Genomic DNA, 9,733 nt, shown 5'->3' with positions numbered 1-9,733 from the left:
ATTTAATAAAGCATAGGATAAAACAACATAAATAAAATTTAATAAAGCATAGGATAAAATAACATAAATATAATTTAATAAAGCATAGGATAAAACAACATAAATACAATTTAATAAAGCATAGGACAAAACAACATAAATACAATTTAATAAAGCATAGGATAAAACAACATAAATACAATTTAATGAAACATAGGATAAACAACATAAATACAATTTAATAAAGCATAGGATAAAACAACATAAATACAATTTAATAAAGCATAGGATAAAACAACATAAATAAAATTTAATAAAGCATAGGATAAAACAACATAAATACAATTTAATAAAGCATAGGATAAAACAACATAAATACAATTTAATAAAGCATAGGATAAAACAACTTAAATACAATTTAATAAAGCATAGGACAAAACAACATAAATACAATTTAATAAAGCATAGGATAAAACAACATAAATACAATTTAATGAAACATAGGATAAACAACATAAATACAATTTAATAAAGCATAGGATAAAACAACATAAATTCAATTTAATAAAGCATAGGATAAAACAACATAAATACAATTTAATAAAGCATAGGATAAAACAACATAAATACAATTTAATAAAGCATAGGACAAAACAACATAAATACAATTTAATAAAGCATCGGTTAAAACAACATAAATACAAGGTAATAAAGCATAGGATAAAACAACATAAATTCAATTTAATAAAGCATAGGATAAAACAACATAAATACAATTTAATAAAGCACAGGATAAAACAATATAAATAAAATTTAATAAAGCATAGGATAAAACAACATAAACAAAATTTAATAAAGCATAGGATAAAACAACAAAAATACAATTTAATAAAGCATAGGATAAAACAACATAAATAAAATTTAATAAAGCATAGGATAAAATAACATAAATATAATTTAATAAAGCATAGGATAAAACAACATAAATAAAATTTAATAAAGCATAGGATAAAACAACATAAATACAATTTAATAAAGCATAGGATAAAACAACATAAATACAATTTAATAAAGCATAGGATAAAACAACATAAATACAATTTAATAAAGCATAGGACAAAACAACATAAATACAATTTAATAAAGCATAGGATAAAACAACATAAATACAATTTAATAAAGCATAGGTTAAAACAACATAAATACAATTTAATAAAGCATAGGATAAAACAACATAAATACAATTTAATAAAGCATAGGTTAAAACAACATAGATACAATTTAATAAAGCATAGGACAAAACAACATAAATACAATTTAATAAAGCATCGGTTAAAACAACATAAATACAAGTTAATAAAGCATAGGATAAAACAACATAAATACAATTTAATAAAGCATAGGATAAAACAACATAAATACAATTTAATAAAGCATAGGATAAAACAACATAAATACAATTTAATAAAGCATAGGTTAAAACAACATAAATACAATTTAATAAAGCATAGGATAAAACAACATAAATTCAATTTAATAAAGCATAGGATAAAACAACATAAATACAATTTAATAAAGCACAGGATAAAACAACATAAATAAAATTTAATAAAGCATAGGATAAAACAACATAAACAAAATTTAATAAAGCATAGGATAAAACAACAAAAATACAATTTAATAAAGCATAGGATAAAACAACATAAATAAAATTTAATAAAGCATAGGATAAAACAACATAAATATAATTTAATAAAGCATAGGATAAAACAACATAAATAAAATTTAATAAAGCATAGGATAAAACAACATAAATACAATTTAATAAAGCATAGGATAAAACAACATAAATACAATTTAATAAAGCACAGGATAAAACAACATAAATAAAATTTAATAAAGCATAGGATAAAACAACATAAACAAAATTTAATAAAGCATAGGATAAAACAACAAAAATACAATTTAATAAAGCATAGGATAAAACAACATAAATAAAATTTAATAAAGCATAGGATAAAATAACATAAATATAATTTAATAAAGCATAGGATAAAACAACATAAATAAAATTTAATAAAGCATAGGATAAAACAACATAAATACAATTTAATAAAGCATAGGATAAAACAACATAAATACAATTTAATAAAGCATAGGATAAAACAACATAAATACAATTTAATAAAGCATAGGACAAAACAACATAATTACAATTTAATAAAGCATAGGATAAAACAACATAAATACAATTTAATAAAGCATAGGTTAAAACAACATAAATACAATTTAATAAAGCATAGGATAAAACAACATAAATACAATTTAATAAAGCATAGGTTAAAACAACATAGATACAATTTAATAAAGCATAGGACAAAACAACATAAATACAATTTAATAAAGCATCGGTTAAAACAACATAAATACAAGTTAATAAAGCATAGGATAAAACAACATATATACAATTTAATAAAGCATAGGATAAAACAACATAAATACAATTTAATAAAGCATAGGATAAAACAACATAAATACAATTTAATAAAGCATAGGTTAAAACAACATAAATACAATTTAATAAAGCATAGGATAAAACAACATAAATTCAATTTAATAAAGCATAGGATAAAACAACATAAATACAATTTAATAAAGCACAGGATAAAACAACATAAATAAAATTTAATAAAGCATAGGATAAAACAACATAAACAAAATTTAATAAAGCATAGGATAAAACAACAAAAATACAATTTAATAAAGCATAGGATAAAACAACATAAATAAAATTTAATAAAGCATAGGATAAAATAACATAAATATAATTTAATAAAGCATAGGATAAAACAACATAAATAAAATTTAATAAAGCATAGGATAAAACAACATAAATACAATTTAATAAAGCATAGGATAAAACAACATAAATACAATTTAATAAAGCATAGGATAAAACAACATAAATACAATTTAATAAAGCATAGGACAAAACAACATAAATACAATTTAATAAAGCATAGGATAAAACAACATAAATACAATTTAATAAAGCATAGGTTAAAACAACATAAATACAATTTAATAAAGCATAGGATAAAACAACATAAATACAATTTAATAAAGCATAGGTTAAAACAACATAGATACAATTTAATAAAGCATAGGACAAAACAACATAAATACAATTTAATAAAGCATCGGTTAAAACAACATAAATACAAGTTAATAAAGCATAGGATAAAACAACATAAATACAATTTAATAAAGCATAGGATAAAACAACATAAATACAATTTAATAAAGCATAGGATAAAACAACATAAATACAATTTAATAAAGCATAGGTTAAAACAACATAAATACAATTTAATAAAGCATAGGATAAAACAACATAAATTCAATTTAATAAAGCATAGGATAAAACAACATAAATACAATTTAATAAAGCACAGGATAAAACAACATAAATAAAATTTAATAAAGCATAGGATAAAACAACATAAACAAAATTTAATAAAGCATAGGATAAAACAACAAAAATACAATTTAATAAAGCATAGGATAAAACAACATAAATAAAATTTAATAAAGCATAGGATAAAACAACATAAATATAATTTAATAAAGCATAGGATAAAACAACATAAATAAAATTTAATAAAGCATAGGATAAAACAACATAAATACAATTTAATAAAGCATAGGATAAAACAACATAAATACAATTTAATAAAGCACAGGATAAAACAACATAAATAAAATTTAATAAAGCATAGGATAAAACAACATAAACAAAATTTAATAAAGCATAGGATAAAACAACAAAAATACAATTTAATAAAGCATAGGATAAAACAACATAAATAAAATTTAATAAAGCATAGGATAAAATAACATAAATATAATTTAATAAAGCATAGGATAAAACAACATAAATAAAATTTAATAAAGCATAGGATAAAACAACATAAATACAATTTAATAAAGCATAGGATAAAACAACATAAATACAATTTAATAAAGCATAGGATAAAACAACATAAATACAATTTAATAAAGCATAGGACAAAACAACATAAATACAATTTAATAAAGCATAGGATAAAACAACATAAATACAATTTAATAAAGCATAGGTTAAAACAACATAAATACAATTTAATAAAGCATAGGATAAAACAACATAAATACAATTTAATAAAGCATAGGTTAAAACAACATAGATACAATTTAATAAAGCATAGGACAAAACAACATAAATACAATTTAATAAAGCATCGGTTAAAACAACATAAATACAAGTTAATAAAGCATAGGATAAAACAACATAAATACAATTTAATAAAGCATAGGATAAAACAACATAAATACAATTTAATAAAGCATAGGATAAAACAACATAAATACAATTTAATAAAGCATAGGTTAAAACAACATAAATACAATTTAATAAAGCATAGGATAAAACAACATAAATTCAATTTAATAAAGCATAGGATAAAACAACATAAATACAATTTAATAAAGCACAGGATAAAACAACATAAATAAAATTTAATAAAGCATAGGATAAAACAACATAAACAAAATTTAATAAAGCATAGGATAAAACAACAAAAATACAATTTAATAAAGCATAGGATAAAACAACATAAATAAAATTTAATAAAGCATAGGATAAAACAACATAAATATAATTTAATAAAGCATAGGATAAAACAACATAAATAAAATTTAATAAAGCATAGGATAAAACAACATAAATACAATTTAATAAAGCATAGGATAAAACAACATAAATACAATTTAATAAAGCATAGGTTAAAACAACATAAATACAATTTAATAAAGCATAGGATAAAACCACAGAAATACAATTTAATAAAGCATAGGATAAAACAACATAAATACAATTTAATAAAGCATAGGACAAAACAACATAAAAACAATTTAATAAAGCATCGGTTAAAACAACATAAATACAAGTTAATAAAGCATAGGATAAAACAACATAAATACAATTTAATAAAGCATAGGATAAAACAACATAAATACAATTTAATAAAGCATAGGTTAAAACAACATAAATACAATTTAATAAAGCATAGGATAAAACAACATAAATTCAATTTAATAAAGCATAGGATAAAACAACATAAATACAATTTAATAAAGCACAGGATAAAACAACATAAATAAAATTTAATAAAGCATAGGATAAAACAACATAAACAAAATTTAATAAAGCATAGGATAAAACAACAAAAATACAATTTAATAAAGCATAGGATAAAACAACATAAATAAAATTTAATAAAGCATAGGATAAAACAACATAAATATAATTTAATAAAGCATAGGATAAAACAACATAAATAAAATTTAATAAAGCATAGGATAAAACAACATAAATACAATTTAATAAAGCATAGGATAAAACAACATAAATACAATTTAATAAAGCATAGGATAAAACAACATAAATACAATTTAATAAAGCATAGGACAAAACAACATAAATACAATTTAATAAAGCATAGGATAAAACAACATAAATACAATTTAATGAAACATAGGATAAACAACATAAATACAATTTAATAAAGCATAGGATAAAACAACATAAATACAATTTAATAAAGCATAGGATAAAACAACATAAATAAAATTTAATAAAGCATAGGATAAAACAACATAAATACAATTTAATAAAGCATAGGATAAAACAACATAAATACAATTTAATAAAGCATAGGATAAAACAACTTAAATACAATTTAATAAAGCATAGGACAAAACAACATAAATACAATTTAATAAAGCATAGGATAAAACAACATAAATACAATTTAATGAAACATAGGATAAACAACATAAATACAATTTAATAAAGCATAGGATAAAACAACATAAATTCAATTTAATAAAGCATAGGATAAAACAACATAAATACAATTTAATAAAGCAGAGGATAAAACAACATAAATACAATTTAATAATGCATAGGACAAAACAACATAAATACAATTTAATAAAGCATCGGTTAAAACAACATAAATACAAGTTAATAAAGCATAGGATAAAACAACATAAATTCAATTTAATAAAGCATAGGATAAAACAACATAAATACAATTTAATAAAGCACAGGATAAAACAACATAAATAAAATTTAATAAAGCATAGGATAAAACAACATAAACAAAATTTAATAAAGCATAGGATAAAACAACAAAAATACAATTTAATAAAGCATAGGATAAAACAACATAAATAAAATTTAATAAAGCATAGGATAAAATAACATAAATATAATTTAATAAAGCATAGGATAAAACAACATAAATACAATTTAATAAAGCATAGGACAAAACAACATAAATACAATTTAATAAAGCATAGGATAAAACAACATAAATACAATTTAATGAAACATAGGATAAACAACATAAATACAATTTAATAAAGCATAGGATAAAACAACATAAATACAATTTAATAAAGCATAGGATAAAACAACATAAATAAAATTTAATAAAGCATAGGATAAAACAACATAAATACAATTTAATAAAGCATAGGATAAAACAACATAAATACAATTTAATAAAGCATAGGATAAAACAACTTAAATACAATTTAATAAAGCATAGGACAAAACAACATAAATACAATTTAATAAAGCATAGGATAAAACAACATAAATACAATTTAATGAAACATAGGATAAACAACATAAATACAATTTAATAAAGCATAGGATAAAACAACATAAATTCAATTTAATAAAGCATAGGATAAAACAACATAAATACAATTTAATAAAGCATAGGATAAAACAACATAAATACAATTTAATAAAGCATAGGACAAAACAACATAAATACAATTTAATAAAGCATCGGTTAAAACAACATAAATACAAGGTAATAAAGCATAGGATAAAACAACATAAATTCAATTTAATAAAGCATAGGATAAAACAACATAAATACAATTTAATAAAGCACAGGATAAAACAACATAAATAAAATTTAATAAAGCATAGGATAAAACAACATAAACAAAATTTAATAAAGCATAGGATAAAACAACAAAAATACAATTTAATAAAGCATAGGATAAAACAACATAAATAAAATTTAATAAAGCATAGGATAAAATAACATAAATATAATTTAATAAAGCATAGGATAAAACAACATAAATAAAATTTAATAAAGCATAGGATAAAACAACATAAATACAATTTAATAAAGCATAGGATAAAACAACATAAATACAATTTAATAAAGCATAGGATAAAACAACATAAATACAATTTAATAAAGCATAGGACAAAACAACATAAATACAATTTAATAAAGCATAGGATAAAACAACATAAATACAATTTAATAAAGCATAGGTTAAAACAACATAAATACAATTTAATAAAGCATAGGATAAAACAACATAAATACAATTTAATAAAGCATAGGTTAAAACAACATAGATACAATTTAATAAAGCATAGGACAAAACAACATAAATACAATTTAATAAAGCATCGGTTAAAACAACATAAATACAAGTTAATAAAGCATAGGATAAAACAACATAAATACAATTTAATAAAGCATAGGATAAAACAACATAAATACAATTTAATAAAGCATAGGATAAAACAACATAAATACAATTTAATAAAGCATAGGTTAAAACAACATAAATACAATTTAATAAAGCATAGGATAAAACAACATAAATTCAATTTAATAAAGCATAGGATAAAACAACATAAATACAATTTAATAAAGCACAGGATAAAACAACATAAATAAAATTTAATAAAGCATAGGATAAAACAACATAAACAAAATTTAATAAAGCATAGGATAAAACAACAAAAATACAATTTAATAAAGCATAGGATAAAACAACATAAATAAAATTTAATAAAGCATAGGATAAAACAACATAAATATAATTTAATAAAGCATAGGATAAAACAACATAAATAAAATTTAATAAAGCATAGGATAAAACAACATAAATACAATTTAATAAAGCATAGGATAAAACAACATAAATACAATTTAATAAAGCACAGGATAAAACAACATAAATAAAATTTAATAAAGCATAGGATAAAACAACATAAACAAAATTTAATAAAGCATAGGATAAAACAACAAAAATACAATTTAATAAAGCATAGGATAAAACAACATAAATAAAATTTAATAAAGCATAGGATAAAATAACATAAATATAATTTAATAAAGCATAGGATAAAACAACATAAATAAAATTTAATAAAGCATAGGATAAAACAACATAAATACAATTTAATAAAGCATAGGATAAAACAACATAAATACAATTTAATAAAGCATAGGTTAAAACAACATAAATACAATTTAATAAAGCATAGGATAAAACAACATAAATACAATTTAATAAAGCATAGGTTAAAACAACATAGATACAATTTAATAAAGCATAGGACAAAACAACATAAATACAATTTAATAAAGCATCGGTTAAAACAACATAAATACAAGTTAATAAAGCATAGGATAAAACAACATAAATACAATTTAATAAAGCATAGGATAAAACAACATAAATACAATTTAATAAAGCATAGGATAAAACAACATAAATACAATTTAATAAAGCATAGGTTAAAACAACATAAATACAATTTAATAAAGCATAGGATAAAACAACATAAATTCAATTTAATAAAGCATAGGATAAAACAACATAAATACAATTTAATAAAGCACAGGATAAAACAACATAAATAAAATTTAATAAAGCATAGGATAAAACAACATAAACAAAATTTAATAAAGCATAGGATAAAACAACAAAAATACAATTTAATAAAGCATAGGATAAAACAACATAAATAAAATTTAATAAAGCATAGGATAAAACAACATAAATATAATTTAATAAAGCATAGGATAAAACAACATAAATAAAATTTAATAAAGCATAGGATAAAACAACATAAATACAATTTAATAAAGCATAGGATAAAACAACATAAATACAATTTAATAAAGCATAGGTTAAAACAACATAAATACAATTTAATAAAGCATAGGATAAAACCACAGAAATACAATTTAATAAAGCATAGGATAAAACAACATAAATACAATTTAATAAAGCATAGGACAAAACAACATAAATACAATTTAATAAAGCATCGGTTAAAACAACATAAATACAAGTTAATAAAGCATAGGATAAAACAACATAAATACAATTTAATAAAGCATAGGATAAAATAACATAAATACAATTTAATAAAGCATAGGATAAAACAACATAAATACAATTTAATAAAGCATAGGTTAAAACAACATAAATACAATTTAATAAAGCATAGGATAAAACAACATAAATTCAATTTAATAAAGCATAGGATAAAACAACATAAATACAATTTAATAAAGCACAGGATAAAACAACATAAATAAAATTTAATAAAGCATAGGATAAAACAACATAAACAAAATTTAATAAAGCATAGGATAAAACAACAAAAATACAATTTAATAAAGCATAGGATAAAACAACATAAATAAAATTTAATAAAGCATAGGATAAAACAACATAAATATAATTTAATAAAGCATAGGATAAAACAACATAAATAAAATTTAATAAAGCATAGGATAAAACAACATAAATACAATTTAATAAAGCATAGGATAAAACAACATAAATACAATTTAATAAAGCATAGGTT

The sequence above is a fragment of the Phyllobates terribilis genome, unplaced genomic scaffold (genome assembly GCF_046119375.1).
Source record: "Phyllobates terribilis strain yellow unplaced genomic scaffold, ASM4611937v1 Scaffold_83__1_contigs__length_6671269, whole genome shotgun sequence".
Classification (NCBI taxonomy): domain Eukaryota; kingdom Metazoa; phylum Chordata; class Amphibia; order Anura; family Dendrobatidae; genus Phyllobates; species Phyllobates terribilis.
The sequence above is the reverse complement of the archived record's forward strand: the minus strand, read 5'-3'. Positions refer to the sequence as shown.